Genomic DNA, 16766 nt, shown 5'->3' on the forward strand with positions numbered 1-16766 from the left:
CACCTGTTTCATCACTGTCTCTTTGTCTCAATCTCTGCACACTGGTTGCACTCTGAATTACTGTCTGAGCCTTTGCAAGAATAAAACCCTTAAGACGTCTGGACTGAATTCATTATTTCAGAAGACTCACTAAAGAGAAATTGACACCCTGGAAATCGATCCCACTGCGACATCTTGAAGGACATCTCTATTCTTAAAATTCACCTCGACGATCGAGGAAGCCTGCAGGGGAGGATTTACTGCTGTATCCTTTACGAAAGTCTTTTCAGCAGCCATGATGTGTAAAAGAGGCGTGACACACTGCTGGAGTAAACAACAGGAGCAGGAGCAGTTTTCTTTTGTATTCAGAAGTTGTATTAGTTATTTGAGATGATCAAATGCGCCATCAAACTCTTTGTCCTTCACTCTTTGTATGGCGCCTTGTAAGTCTCTGTTCTAACCTAATTCCCTTAATGTCATTTCACTTTTGTTGTATGTGGCCTTGTGAATGGGCTCATTAACATTAACAATGAATAGCAGCTGGGTGAAACATCTGCCCAGAGAGAAGCTGTGCACGCTGGGGGAGATTGTTGCCATGATTGCAATGGTGACCCGTTCAATGGTCTAAGTCAGCTATTAGACAAAGATTGTTGCTTAGGCTACACACTGTACCGCAGGGGTTTGAGCGTGAGGGCCTCCCCTCAGACAAAGTTTGGGAAAATGTGCCCCCAGTTTACTTGTTTAGTTTCGCTCAATTCCTGGATGCCTGTGGGATCATGATTTTGGTATTTGATCTCACAGACACTCAACACTTGATTTACACTGTTTTGACATAACTTCAGACCAAATACATTAAAAAGGTCAGTCCTAAGGCATTTATTAGTTTCTGACTTGTCACGTGGGAAAACAGTTCTATTGTATCTCTATTCTATTCTATGTGATCTCATTTTGATAACTAACATAATAACTAATGTAATATTGTTTCACTTCCATTCACTGAGCCTCCCCTGAAACTGTTTGGAGGCCCCTGGGGAGCCCCGCCTCACACTTTGAAAACCCCTGCTGTACAGTATTTGTGAACAGCTACATCCTGGAGTTCATTGTCAGTGTCTACAATTAAGAAGTGACCGACACGCCCCTTACTAGGTAGCCATTATAGTGATTAGACGCTGCAGCTGGTCGGACTGATCTGATACATCACTGCAGAGCGAAGACAGATAAGACATGAAACTCTAGTGTAGCCTCACTGCCAAGTTTGATAATTGATGGGGATGGGGATCCAAGCAGATCGCGAAAAATTAATATTGGACCTTTCCAGAGGAGAAGACCAGATTCAGATGACTTTGGACTCAAAGGCAAGAAACACAAACTTTATTATTAACTTTTTTATGCAGTGTGAGGTCTGTGTCATTATGTGCCTGAGTAGTGGGAGACATTTGAGCCCGTTCTCATCACAGGGCGTCATATACCAACGATTTGAGAAAGAGTGACAAAGCGTAGTTATTTGTAGAAGCGCTAGTTAGCTAGCTACGTTTGTGATAAAGACACGGACATTCATGTTTCCCTCAGGACAAACTGTAATATCATGCTGGCTGATCCTCTGACTTTTCCTCTAGCGTCATCATCAGGTCAACATTTTAATTTGCGCAATACTTTGGTTTATGACCAAATACCTGCAGAACTACTGTTGAGGAGGAATCTAAATCCCGGTGGTCCAATACGGAGCCTGATTCTAGTTAAAGACTCAGGAAGAGAAGGGATATCTTCCAAATGGTTTATTTCATCTTGCATCAGTGTAGCTAAAGAGTGTGTGGGGCTTGTCTTGGTGTGTGTTTGTCAGAGTGTGTGTGAAAAAACACACACGAGCTAAATTAAGCAAAAAACATCATTCATTTCATTTCCAAGCAGAACATTGTTTGTGTTCAGAGTTTCCAGCAGAGCCAGAGGTCGTCTGCTCTTCACTGAGGTCGAGCTTCACACCAGTCCAACCACTGATGTCCAGCTGCTGGTTTACTGCGTGATTACTAAACATGCAGTCAGACAGCCAGCAGGGGGCAGCACAGGAACTTCGTCACAGTCAGGTTCATCTGGGAAAAGACTCATACACACGGTGATAAATGTTCTAAAACAAAAGCAGGCAAAGATCCTTAAGCAGATTTTTGCAGCTGCCTCTTCAAATCAAAATGTTTAGTCCTAAAGGTCACAGCGAGAGGAGACGAAAGGAGAAAACTGGAGGCTTTTAATTTGAAGGAGAGTAGAAATGAAGAGGCAGTGGGTATGAAGACATATTAGACTGCAGCTAAAAACAACAACGCTGAACAAATAAGTTAAAAAATAAACAGAACTATTAAAAGTAGCTAAAAAATAGAAGCACCTATGCAAACATAAAGCAACATAATGGCTATAAAAGTCAAAGTTTCTGTAAATGTAGTGCGAGAAGTGCAGAGTGCTGGAATTCAAGCTGCTCTGTGATCTGCTGCTCAGTAAAGATGAGGACACGAGGTGGCTGCTCCGCTGTTGTGGTAAATAAACACGTCCTGCTTTATAATTTTTTATTTATTTTTAGCTTAAATTAGCTTCAAACTGCAGAAAGCCTCTGAATCCCAACTTTCTGTTTTGTTTCCTGAGAATCATTGCAGAGTGATCTCTAATAAAACCTGTTTCTTTGTTCAGTTGGCTCAGGTGAAGACCTGAAGCAGGAAACTATCTTGCTGTACTTCAGTTTGAAAGCTACACTGTTTTCTCTTCCTGACTCCACAAAATAAATGTAAATTAAAAGCAGGTTTAACTTTGTGTCTGTGAGCAGCAGCAGGATAAACTCGTCTCCTCCCTCATGATACAGTCTGCAGTATTTCTCCATGATGAAGATTAAATCCCAAATGTTTCAGCTGCTGTTGAACTCTGATCAGGAGCTTCAAACTCTGACTTTCTGCTTTAAGAAGGAAACAACACGTTTTCATGCCAGGACTCAGAACAAGGTTCCCTTCAGCAGGGTTTCCTCTGTGTACTTTGTAAAATGATCGCAGCCGCTGTTTCAGATTTTTATGAAATGTCATGAAGTCACAATTACACGACTCTGTGAAGGCTTTTAGTTTGACACGTTAGTAAAGACACGTAGGTGGAACATTTACATTTATTCATTTAGCTGACGCTTTTATCCAAAGCGACTTACAATTGCTCTACATGTCAGAGGTCGCACGCCTCTGGAGCAACGAGGGGTTAAGTGTCTTGCTCAGGGACACAATGGTGGATGGGTCAATTCCCTTTACACAGTAGCAATAAAATATTTCTTGTAAATCTCAACTGAAACATTAATGTAATCAAATCAAACATTAAACCAAAGCTATTTGCCACTGCCAGGGGTTACCTTGCTCACACGCGGCTACAAAGTCGACACGGCCCTGTTAGAAACTTAGACTAAATATCCACGCAAGCACCACCACACCCACTCTTCAAAACCCACAGTGGCGACAGACGTCAAATTTAGATGTGTTCACCGAGGCTGATGCAGGTCGGTGAGTGAACAACAGGGACTGAGCTCTTCAGGGTCGGTCTGGGAACAAAGTCCAGCTCCGTCATCCAGAACAGACTGTTAGTGTTATAACAGCAGCTAGCAGGATGTTGAGCGGCACTGACATCAGTAACTGTTGATTTAAAATATTTGGAGCTTTTTCTCTCTTTTGGTCCTTTACCCGTTTAATTTGATTTGACCTCTGACTCTACCTGGATGGATGGATCCACTTGAAGGGGTGGGGGGAGGTGCCGACGGTCTGTACCACTTCCTGTAATTAACAATCAGCTGGCTGTTCCAGCATCAGGTCATATTGTTTGTCCCACAGAGCTGCTGGTCAGTCAGCCCATCTGGCATTAACCTGCCTCCAGGTGAAATCAGACGTGTGTCAACAGCTCAGGTTTATTTTACAGGAGGAATGTGTTTCTTCTGTCCAGCAGCACGTTCAGTCCACCAATCAGCAGCCAGAGAGTAACGACCAATCACTGCTCCCACAGTAACCAGAGTGACTTCAGTCTGGATCCTCACTAATTCTCATCTGCTGCCTCTGGTCTCTTAATCTCTCTGCAGGTTCTGCAGTTCATGTCTGTTTATAGCAGGTTGTTGATTCCCTGTGGGTCTGTTATATTCTTTAAAGATCACAAAACCACCAACACCAAGAAGAAGAAGAAGAAGAATCACACAAACTGGCAGACCGACTCTCAGTCCAACATTTCCCTCCCCGTCTCCTTCCTCCTTGTCTCCTCCCTCCTCGTCTCCTCCCTCCTTGTGTCCAGCTGTGTGACCTGCAGAGCAGAAACAGGTGTGAGGTATCAGCTGTCAGCAGGTGAACAGAATGTCAGACATTATCTACTGCACTTTGATCACATGACTCGTAGCAGCTGTTTCCTCTAAAGTCTCATCAGCAACATCTTTCTAAAACACAAACATCTGATCTGTGATGTTTCTCAGCTCAACTACCAGGAAGCAGCTTCACCTGAGAGACAAAGACACTCTGAGCTCTACACGCTCACCTGAGAGACAAAGAGACACTCTGAGCTCTACACACTCACCTGGATCTGTCACTGTCAGACTGATGATGCTGTTGAATGTAGATTTTCCTGGATTGTTTCCCTCTCTAACCCAACACTCATATGTTCCAGCGTCGTTGATGTTGACGTTCTTCAGAATCACAGAAGCGTCTCCGTCCTTCATCTCTGGATCTCTCAGCTCCACTCGACCACGATAAGATTCATGCTGGTAGTTTCATGTGAGCGGCCGTCTCTGAAGTAGAAGACATAATCACCTGGCTTCAGGTCAGGTCTGATCCACTTTATCACTTCTATGTCAGCACCTCTGTGACTCTGACACTGAAGAGTGGCGTTCTCTCCAGGCTTGTCCTTCAGCTCCGGTGTCTCTGAACAGAAAGAGAAAAGCCTCCAGTCAGGACTTGTAATGTTTCCTGTTGTTCAAACATCTTTTGATGGAAGCAGCAGAGATCAGGTCTCTATAAAACAGCACATGTGAACTCAGCAGCATTTCAAACCCTGTTCTCAGACAACTTGAGTCCCAGCTGCAGAAAGGAGAGACTAACTCCTCTGCTGCAGCTGCACGCTGACTTCATGTTGCTCATTTCTACAGCTGTCAGTCAAGTCGTCCTCCGCACCATCAGACAGGAGACATTTTACTTTCATCTGCTTTCTGCTTGTTTGGAGATTATTGATTATTGATATTATTTCCCATCTGAATACAGACATCAGCATTTCTGAGCCTGAACAAACAGCTGAAATATTAAACATGTGAAGTTTATTATTTCCTAGAAGCTTTGAATCTTTGTCCTTGTTTTCCAAATGTGTCCCCAGTCTGTCCGTCCTCTACTCAGACTGTGTCTGAACTACTTCTACTGAGGAAAGAGTCCCTACAGTATGAAACTGCTTTACTTCTCAGAGAGACAAATGAAGCTGCTGGATCTGCATGGACAGACAGCACGAGAGGGGAGAGGACACATGTTGGTCTCTGCTGTCCATCCGTCCACACAGTAAACTACATTGTGTTTATTTCTCCATTCCTCTCTCTGTGCTGGAGTTATTGAAGAACTTGGTGGCTTGATCCAGATTATTATTAAATTGGTTGAATTTGAATAAGAGTGTGTTTATTCATATAGTGTATCAAGCTTATTACTTCAATATATTACTGCAAATCTGATATTAATATTTTACTCATGGATAGGGACGTTAGGCTGCTGTATGACATTACATTTATTCATTTAGCTGACACTTTTATGCAAAAAGACTCACAATTGCTATACAACTTCCCGGAACGCGCCTCTAAGTCTGTGTGTGGGGGGGGGGGGGGGGGGGGACACATGACGCGCGTTACTTCCGCACTCCAAAGTTCCAACAGAAGTCAACGGGAGTGTCGTAACTCTCTTATATTTCCGTAATCGATTATGTCTATAAATCACCACAGCCCCTCCACACAAGCGCGCGCGCACACACTCCTCTTACCTTGACACAGAACAATCCATGAACAGGCGAACAAAACCACGAGTGACGGCCATGTTAAAGCGACCATGACAGCAGAGCTGATAAAGCTGAGAGCAGACTGAGTTCTTGTCCCAGCTTTGTAGTTTATGCTGACAGCGGACCACCTATGGTAGCCTAATCAACAGCGAGAATCTCTCCATAGCTGAACGTCAGGTTCAGTCAGACATTTGCAGGAGAGCTGATAAAGCTGAACCCAGAGGACTTCGTGTTGTGTAGCTGTTTTAATTTTGACGGTGGACCCGCCCAAACGAGGGAGGGTGGAAGGTGACACGTGATTTCAAAGAAAGCTAATCTTCTTCTTGTTGTTTCCGGCAGACTAGACGCATCTGTGGCGTAATGCTGCCCTCCTCAGTTCGTTATTCACATCTTAACGCTAATTGCCCATATCCTTTTGTATAAACCAGTTTTATGTAGGTACTCGATCAGTTTCTTCATTTTGTTCCAACTATCAAAGTTAACTAGAGTGCGTATGCTAAATATAGTTTCTCCAATTGCTCCCAGGTCTCTAAACAATTTCCTCCTTTGGCGAGAGTATTTTCTACAATGAACTAATACATGCTTCACTTTTTCCTTGTCTCCACATTCACATTTTCCATCAGGGTGTTTACCAATCAGAGCCAGCCCACTCCTCAGCCCACAATGCCCAAATATCAGTCTGGACAGAACTGCTGCATCTTACCTCTAAAAGCACATCTTCCTTTCTCTAAAGTTCTTTGTTCTGAATAATATGTTCTCCCTTTCTTTCGTTTTCCCATGATTTTTGCCACATTTCTTTCACTGACCTATTTATTATTTCTGTGTAATCCGGTAACCCATATTGTAAATTAATTTGAACTCTTTCCTCCAGCACGGCCTTCTTTGCCACCACATCTGCTTTCTCATTACCCTCCACACCCATGTGTGCCGGTACCCACACAAACCCCACCTCATACCCTGCTTTGTGAATTCTATACAACACCTGAATAATTTCCACAAGTAAATCGGGTCTAGATTTAATTTTCGTATCTTTAATTGTAATCAGAGTTGCTGCTGAGTCGCTACATATAACTGAATATTCCTGTTTATTATCTTCGACCCACTTTAATGCCCATAGGACTGCCACCGGCTCTGCTGTGAAGACCAACATATGATCTGGAATTCTACATCCTTTTTTATAACCTATTTCTGGTATGCTTACACCAAAAGCCACTTTACCGCTTTCAGGATCCTTTGACCCATCAGTATAGATTTGTAGGTGGCCCCCCATATTTGACACATCCGGGCTTTTATCTCCTTCGCTACAGCCTCTGATATATTTCTTATGCTTGTTTCCATAAATATAGGTCAACATTGGGATCAGGGATGAACTATGAAGGTATATCTGGACGACATATTGGTGGACATACATTCAAATTCATAATACCAATTTCCTCTGCCATAGATTGTAGTTTTTCTGTAAAGTTTGTTTTGATCCTTCTTGCTATTCCCATGAACTCCCAGCGTTGACTCAACAGGGTTTTTGTTGGTAGATTAGAAAGCTAATCATGGGCTCATCAGACATAAAACTTTACATAGTCAGATGTGACTTTCTATCAGTTACAGTTTTATTTACCCTCTTTATAAGTAGACAATTATGAAGATTTCCAATAAGTATGCTATTTCTGAATGTTGCTATAAAAAATGTCTATAGAATCCCTGTGAAAACCTCAACAACACATCCTGGACAGAGCACAATATCTCGTCAGTGAGGAGGAGGAGGATACAGAGAGGAAGGTGCAGCAGGTGTGAGTGTCACTATGGGCAAACAGATACAATAATAATTAAGGGTGCTCCGATCGATCGGTCACCAATCGTAATCGGCCGATAATGGCTTTAACTAGTTTGATCGGTGGTTGCTAACACCGTTAATTGTCTTGAGACTCAGCCCATCAGGCAGAGAGAGACTGATCCTTTGGCGTGTGTCCTTATGCAAAGAGCGGTGCCACTCAATCAGCTGACTGCCTCTCTCTCTGTTTTCGTTATGAAACGGAGACCTTTTGCTACGTTTCCGCCTCCCATCCAGATTAAAACAATGAATTGGAAGATGTTTGGGCAAAACAGAGGACTTTATAAAACAACGACACACACTCACACACGATATATTATTTTCAAATCTCATTGAAGGCAGTTTTGACTCCTCTGCTCCTCTCTCTATTCCCTTAAGCCCACAGAACCAGCCTGAGCTTTCCAGAACAAGTTCAGAGTTTATCATCGACTCATGATGCCTGTGCTCCTTTACCTCCTAAATAGTTTTGCTACAGCCTTTTTTTGCAGTTTTTACGGTTGTTGTAAATTTATAAAGATGCTTTTCGTTTTGTTTTGTAGTTCATTCCACAGGAAAGCTATTATTTAAACTATAAGATGTTCGCAGCAGGCAAAGGCTGCTATGGTTCAAGTCTCTAAGACAGATACATTTGTTGCCCATGTTTCCTGGCAATAAAATAAACGGTTGTCATTTCATGAAACTGTATCATCTCTTATCTTTAACGCTTAATACATTGTTTTTAGGACCAATTAAATAAATATACAGTATACTGTACACAGTAGTAGGCCTTCATTTTAAACAGTTTCATCCTTCTGCCATGTGAGTCGCCGTTTCTCATTTCTCCTCTTTATGTGCGTACGCATGGTTCAGAGTTTACTTACATTCACATTTTCCCGTCAAGTTTGTTTTTTATAGATCACAACCTCTGCTTGGAAAATGGCGTACACACGTTTCCAGCCCTGTTTTGTACGTGCGTATACACACTGTTTATAAATGAGAACCCAGATCTTTTACTAGGGTCTGGTCAATAACACTAACAGGAAAACCTAACATGTTTTTGATGGTGGGGGAATTCGATGCACCCAGAGGAAACCCACAGGGAAGAAAATGCAAACTCCACACAGAAAGGCCAGGGCTACTGGGGTTTGAACCTGTGACATTCTTGCTATGAGGCCACAGTGCTATCCACTGGACCACTATGGCGCGCATGCACTGTGCACAGATTACAGTTTTCCTGGCTGATTCCAGTTGCTGATTTTTTAAAAGGTCTAACCTGCTGATTCTAATTTTATTTATTTCTAAGATCTATAACTGACAGGATACACAAACATTTTTGTAACTATTATATTTTTTTTAGGATCCCCATCAGCGCCAGTATAAATGTTAGCTATTTTCACTGTATGGTCAATTGTATGGTCATAATTAAACATTTATTACAAATGGCATTTTCACTGGAAGGAGCTGAAAATAAATTGCACACCATTTTAATTCTTCTTAATCCTCTAATTTATTTTAGTGTTTAATCACAAACCACAGTAATCTGCTCACCTTGCTTTTCCCCTCACACACAGAAGCACACACCTTCACCTGCCCTCTCTCTCTCTGTCTGCTCTGACTTTATCGGTCAGCAGTTTTATATGAAAGAACTTTCTTACTTTTCACCCGTTATTCTGTTTTCACAGCAGCAGATGAGCCGCTTGTTGTTAATTACCGATAGAGACCACCGTGGTCTGAATGACATCGTCACTGTGTCTTTACCTGCTCCCTGATTTACAAAATCCACAGCGTCTCTTTCTGTGTTTCTCTGCAGATGTAGTGAGCGTTGACTCTTCTTCACTCTTGTGAATAACTTCCACACACTTAAGACATGTTTTAGCCTGTGTGTGTGTTGCTGTGACATGAGGCTACTGTCTGTGCACACATGTGAATCACAGCGCAGCGTGTTTGTTACGTTCAATGTGATCGGCAGAAACCGCATGTCCGATAGGCACCAAACTTGGCACAGACCATCTCTGGATGAAGCTGATACAGGCTTGTGCTCCCCAGATTGATACACAAAAAACTGTTGAACTTTATAAGCTAACAAGAAAGAAACACTTCGAACACAATGTGATGTCATGTCTAAGGTTTGGAATGGCCCATCAGCACCAAACTTCTGTGGTATGCCCCCCTGACGAGCTATGCAAAATGTGGTGTCAATCGACCTCTAGTTAGGGCTATTAATTGTATATCAAATAACACTCCCATAGACGTGCATTCATTTTACATCTACGTAACTGCAAGTCCCTTTAAATTAAACTCTGCTCGTTTATTCACCGCTGGCTCTCGGAGCCGTGGCGGGGCGCTTGGGTCGAAATGCGTGGCCTTCGCGGGGCAAGGGGGGCAGCTGGCGCCAGGAGGCTTAGATCCCGCTTACAACTGCTTGCAGTTCTAGTTTCTTCTTATTTTTCTCTGCTAAAAAGTGTTTGTACAGCTTAAACTTTAAACCTTAGAAACACAAGATTTGCAGATGGGTTGAACATTTTACCCACTACTCAGGAACATATAGTGACACTCTCTGATTTCAAGGTGATGCTGAAAAAATCAAGTTTGCGTTTCTGCAATAATCTCAAAAAAGGCTCATCAGTTCACTTCAGTCCACGTTATCTGTACAGCTCGTTGTCTAAATGTATTTCACAGGCAGAGTTCCTGAGCAGCTCTCAGAGAAGACGATGAAAAATGTCCTCATGCAGGAAACCAGACCTCCCGAACTGGTCGAGACCTTGGTCATTTCTCTCCCCTAGCCAGTCTCTCTCCCCTTCCAAGGCTGGTAAGGGTTAGCTGGTAGGAAAGAACTCTGTTGGGAGAACTCTGTTGCTCAGCTGATCTAACCGGCCTGTTGGGTCGTCCTCCGGGACGACCTCCTGAACTGTTTTGTCCCCTGGCCAGCTCGGTCGGCCTCCCGAACTGTTCTGTCCTACTGCCCTGCCCTGCCTGTTTGGCCATTCCTCTGAACTCTGGCCCCCTTCTGTCTGATCCTTGGAATATTTGTTTTTTTCTGCATTTGGGTCCTCCAACTTGATCCCTCATCAACTCATAACAGTTTTTTTAAAAATGGGCCAATGACCAGCTCATAAAGCACGGACAGCGGCCCATTGGGTGATTTTTGTATACGGACACCAAATGCGCAAAAACAACCGATATGTTTGCCACCGGGGCTGTAGTAGCTTCAACATACCTGTACATCTTTAGCTGTTATTTGTATTTTACGTGTATTTATTGTTTCTAAGGGCAGCTACTACTATGCACTATGCACTTTTGAGTCCACGACAATTTCCCCTAGGGGAAAATAAAGTATATTCTATTCTATTCCAATCTATAACATCAGCTGTAGTGGCCAATGTAGAGCAGGCACAGGCATCAATAGTGTCGCCAGGTAATTTTTCTGGGGCTTTAGCCCTGACAGTTTTGACAGTAGCCCAGAATGCAACAACAACATAAAAATATTTTCCATGTTAGGCTAATATGCAATAATCCTCATCACGCAGCCTGTCTGGCTGGTCTTTGCTACATACATACACATACATACAGTTTGACGAAATAGTTGATACGGGGTTCTGGGGGTACTCTCCCAGAAGATTTTAAACATTAAACACTTAATTTCCTGCATTCGGGAGACAAAGGCTGTATTCAAAACCTCCTACTGCATACTTCTGACAACAGCAGTATGCAGTATGTACTGTATAATAGATAATAGACAGATGTTAAATAGATTTATTTTGCAGCATGATAGACCAGGCTTTGCTAGTTTCCAGTTATCAAAATCGGAACAAAAAGAGGAATATAAATGTAAGTACGCTTAATACGCATTCTTTTTTTATAATCTTATGTATGAGAACAAGGCTGCAGCCAATCTGTAGCAGATGTTTGCTTCGGTATATTGGTGCATAAATAAGAATTATATAAAATAAGAGCAAATAAAAAGCAAGTACTAAAAAATGTAATGTCTATTTAGAATAATGATAATAATAAAGCGACAACAGTGCCCTTTTATTACACTATTGTTTATTTTTTATCAAAGTGCTTTTATGTTACACAAGCCTGTCCACCACGAGCCAGATGTCTCTTTATTTGATGTTACAACATTACTCAGAATGTAAAGATGGAATAACAGCGGTACGAACATTTAAACTGTCTCACAGCTGTGGGTCTTTTCTCTCAAGTTGTTGCTGGACTCATCTGCTGCATTAGCTGCAGAGGTCTGTGTGGCTGTGAGCTTTGTGAGCTGGCATGAGGACCGGGGGGGCTACGTGAGTTGTCTGACCGGCTCGTTCGCTAACCCCGTGGGCTGGCTTATTAGCTTACCCCGCCGCATTTTACAACAATTTATCTAAAAATGCCAATATTTAAAATCTGCACAGTTGATTTCTCGCCTCAAAACTTGTTAGAAGTGGATTTAGTGATGAAACAGCATATGAAAATTGTAAAACAAGTTCTGTTGTTGTCCTCTAAAGAAAAGACGGGTTGTTGTTACAGGTGTAGCGCTTTGCATTATGGGCCACAATACGTGAGATAGACTGGTCTGATGCATATTGGAGATTTTTTCCGAATCAGTATGCCATCCGGGTATTTTTGGCATACTGCAGATTTTGCTTTTGTTTGCATACTGCATACAGTACTACATACTACAATTGGGCCAAATCAGTACGTAATACTAGTATACTAGGCGGTTTCGAATACAGCCATACTTGTATCAACTTTCAAAAACTGCTACTTTGTTACGCCATTTGTCAAACTGAACCCTATAAATCATTGAGGACATTTAATTATTAAATGTCATAGGCTGTTAAATACATTTATTATGATTTTTATGATTACTACTGATAATAATTTTTTTAAAAAAGATTTAAGAGGGGGGTCTGGGGGTCCTCCCACTGAAAAACTTAGGCTTTAAACATTTCATTTCCTGCATTCTAGTGAATTTTTCTGCACCAATTCATTGAGGAAATGTCTTTATTTATATAAAAGGAAACACAAAATTCAGGTGACAATTCAAAAAATAAAAATATAGTGTAATATAGTGCCGTAAAGCTCACTGCTCTTCATCAGAGGTAGAAAACCGAAACTGAAAACACTTGTGATCAGACAGAAATATCACCACACATCCACACAAATGTTCACTTCAGCACCTGTCACGATCCTGTCCTGAGTGCTGTGTTTTCGGGTTTTTATTCTGAGGGTTTGGTTTTGTATCTGCTATTTAGTTGGTTTTGGTTCCATGTCATTGTTCTTAGTCCTGTACTTTAGTTCATGTCTTTAGTGTTTACTCCTGGTCTTGTGTTCTCTGTTTAGCTCTGTGTATTCCCTTGTAGATTTACTGGTTCTGTTCAGCTCTCTTTGTACCGGTCTGTCATGTGTTATAGAGTTTCCTGCATCTCAGCCCTCTGTCTTAGCTCCTAGTTTTGTGTCTTAGTGTTTTTATTCTGGTCAGTGTTCCATCTGTTTCCCCCAGTTATCTCTCTGCCTGCATTCCTCTCTGTCTTCCCTGCTGTCTCTCTGCCTGCCTCGTTAGTCTCACATCTGTCACCTGTGTTGCTGTTGTTGTCGTTAGTCCCTGTGTATATATACACCTGGTGTTTCTGTCTTGTCCTTGTCATGTCATTACCTCCTGTTACCTTGTGTTACTGTGTGTGTAGTGTTGTCCTCCCACACTCGTCTTGCCATCAGTTGTTGGATTTTGGATATTCACCTGTTCTGGATATTTCTGTTGGATTACCCTGTTTGTTTTGGACTGTGTTATCTTGGATTACCTGAACCCTGCCGCTCTTGTAATTGTGCTCTTGTGTTTATATTAAATTATCACTGAACTGTAACCGCCAGTCTACGCGTCCTGCATTTAGGTCCTCCAACCTGCTCTGCCTCACCACCACAACTGTGACAGCACCTCTGATAAAGTGCAGCTCACAGCTGCTTCATAGGGAATGAAGCATCCTAGAGCAGAGAGACAGTCAAACAGAGGGGTAGATTATTTTTGCCAGGGGGCGGGGTTTTACAATCACAGTGCATTGTCTATCGGCCCATCACTAATAAGAATGTTCTACACTTTTTACTCTGCTCTTTCAGGATTGTGAGTAGTAAGTATCAGGTTTGGTTTTCCAAGCACATTCAACTTTTGGGAGACCATGGGGTAGACCCAGAACACGTTGGAAGGATTATAAATGCTAGGACAGGAATTTGTCACGGTTGTCTGAGTGAAGGCTGAGGTGTGGACCCAAATGCAGACCAAAAGCGAGGATGCAGTTCAAAAAGGATTTATTATCTCAAAAACCAAACTGAAACAAGCTTACGTGTAAGCACAAGGGTAAGTCCAAACTGAGGTAAATCCATCTAACACAAGGCGATCCAAAAACACAGGGAATAATCCAGAACAGGTAACACAGAGATCAAGGCAGAACAATCAACGTTTGACGCAAGGACGTGACAAACACTGAAGGAACAAAGGACACCAGGTACAGCAGATTACCAAAATAAAACAGGAAGCAAAATTGGGCAAAATTTTTTATACAAGATGTCTGTCTGATAGTGCTGTAGCTAAATTTAAGGATGCGATTCCATCAGCTCTAAATACATTATCAAGTCACAAAGTAACGGAGGACTCCTATGCTAATTTCAGTCCCTCCCAAATCGATCATCTTGTTGATAGTGCTGCAGGCTCGCTGCGAATGACACTCAACTCTGTAGCCCCTCTAAAAAGAAAATAATAAAGACGGTTAGCTCCATGGTATAATACTGAAACTCGCAAATTAAAGCAAATATAGCGGAAACTTGAGAGGAATTGGCGTTCCACCAAAGTGGAAAATTCTCTCTCAATTTAATTTGGCAAGATAGTCTTAAAACTTATAGGAAGGCCCTCCGTAATGCTAGAGCAGCGTACTACTCGTCATTAATAGAGGACAATAGGAACAACCCAAAGATTCTTTTCAGCACCGTAGCCAGGCTGACAGAGAGTCACAGCTCTATTGAAGTATTCCCATAGCTCTCAGTAGTTACGACTTCATGAGCTTCTTTAATGATAAAATTCTAGCTATTAGAGACAAAATTCACCAAGACCTGCCCTCAACTGGCACCGACTTATCTCTAAACTCAGGAACCTTAGAAACAGCTGTAGAACCAGATACATGTTTGGACTGTTTTGCTTCCCTCAATCTTTACCAACTAACTTCAATAATTTCTTCATCTAAACCATCAACCTGCCTCTTAGACCCCATCCCGACTAGGCTGCTTAAAGATGTTTTACCCTTAGTCAGCACCTCTATACTAGATATGATCAATCTATCTTTATCAACAGGCTATGTACCACAGTACTTTAAAGTAGCTGTAATTAAACCTCTTCTGAAAAAGCCCAAACTTGATCTGGATGTTTTAGCCAACTATAGACCTATATCTAACCTTCCATTTCTCTCTAAGGTTCTGGAGAAAGCAGTTGCTAAACAGCTGTGTGACTTTCTACAAAGCAATAGTTTATTTGAGGATAACGACCTCCTCATTGCATCAGACAAAGGACTTGTCTCTGTACTGGTTTTATTAGATCTTAGTGCTGCATTTGATACCATTGACCATCAGATCCTATTGCAGAGACTGGAATATTTCATTGGCATTAAAGGAACCGCTCTAAGCTGGTTTAAGTCCTATTTATCAGATCGATTTCAGTTTGTACATGTAAACGATGAGTCCTCCATGCATGCCAAAGTTAGTCATGGAGTTCCACAAGGATCTGTCCTCAGACCAATCCTGTTCACTTTATATATGCTTCCTTTAGGCAATATTATCAGGAAACATTCCATAAGCTTTCATTGTTATGCAGATGATACTCAGTTATATCTATCGATCAAGCCAGATGAAACTCATCAGTTAGCTAAACTTCAAATGTGCCTTCAGGATGTTAAAACCTGGATGACCTGTAATTTTCTAATGTTAAACTCAGATAAAACTGAAGTTATTGCTCTGGGGCCTAAGCACCTCCGTGACGCATTATCTAAAGATATAGTTTCCCTGGATGGCATCGCCCTGGCCTCCAGCACCACTGTGAGGAATCTTGGAGTTATCTTTGATCAGGACATGTCGTTTAAGTCTCACATTAAGCAAATTTCAAGGACTGCCTTTTTTCACCTACGTAATATTGCGAAAATCAGGAACATCCTGTCTAAAAATGATGCAGAAAAACTAGTCCATGCATTTGTTACTTCTAGGCTGGATTACTGCAATTCCTTATTATCAGGCTGCTCGAAAAAGTCCATTAAGACTCTTCAGCTGATCCAGAATGCTGCAGCACGTTTCTGACAGGAACCAGGAAAAGAGATCACATTTCTCCTGTTTTAGCTTCTTTGCATTGGCTTCCAGTAAAATCCAGAATAGAATTTAAAATCATTCTTCTTACCTACAAAGCTCTTAATGGTCAGGCACCATCTTATCTTAAAGAGCTCATAGTACCTTACTACCCCACCAGAGCACTGCGCTCCCAGAATGCAGGGTTACTTGTGGTTCCTAGAGTCTCCAAAAGTAGACTAGGAGCCAGAGCGTTCAGCTATCAAGCTCCTCTCCTGTGGAACCAGGTTCCAGTTTGGGTTCAGGAGGCAGACACCATCTCCACATTTAAGAGTAGGCTTAAGACTTTCCTCTTTGATAAAGCTTATAGTTAGGGCTGGCTCAGGTAGTCCTGAACCATCCCTTAGTTATGCTGCTATAGGCCTAGACTGCCAGGGGATTTCCCATGATGCACTGAGCTCCTCTCTCCTCTACTTTCTCTCCCTCTGTATGCAACCTCATCCCATTATTGCATGTTACTAACACAACTTTCTGGTAGTCTTGTGCTTTCTCGTCCCTCTCCTCTCTCCTCCTATCACTTCCTGCAGGTGTTTCTGGCTCTGGAGCTGTGGAGTCTGGATCTGTGGTTGCGGGTCACCTGCTACCCCCGTGTTCCTGCTCAACA

The 16766-nt window shown here is 42.1% G+C and overlaps 1 long non-coding RNA gene and 1 pseudogene across 1 annotated transcript; one reads left to right on the forward strand and one right to left on the reverse strand.

Moving 5' to 3' along the window:
• Nucleotides 1-3991: 3991 nt before the first annotated feature.
• LOC119913124 lies at nt 3992-6261 on the reverse strand. Its single transcript, XR_005446378.1, has 3 exons — nt 5977-6261; nt 4543-4886; nt 3992-4275 (listed from the first exon to the last, which is right to left on the reverse strand). It is a non-coding gene; the product is annotated as an uncharacterized LOC119913124 (long non-coding RNA).
• Nucleotides 6262-15580: 9319 nt separating this feature from the next.
• LOC119913123 lies at nt 15581-16476 on the forward strand (annotated as a pseudogene).
• The last annotated feature ends 290 nt before the right edge of the window (nt 16477-16766 follow it).

The sequence above is a fragment of the Micropterus salmoides genome, unplaced genomic scaffold (assembly GCF_014851395.1).
Source record: "Micropterus salmoides isolate LMB-PRFRI ecotype aquatic unplaced genomic scaffold, ASM1485139v1 Ms_hic_scaffold_2, whole genome shotgun sequence".
Taxonomy (NCBI): Eukaryota; Metazoa; Chordata; class Actinopteri; order Centrarchiformes; family Centrarchidae; genus Micropterus; species Micropterus salmoides.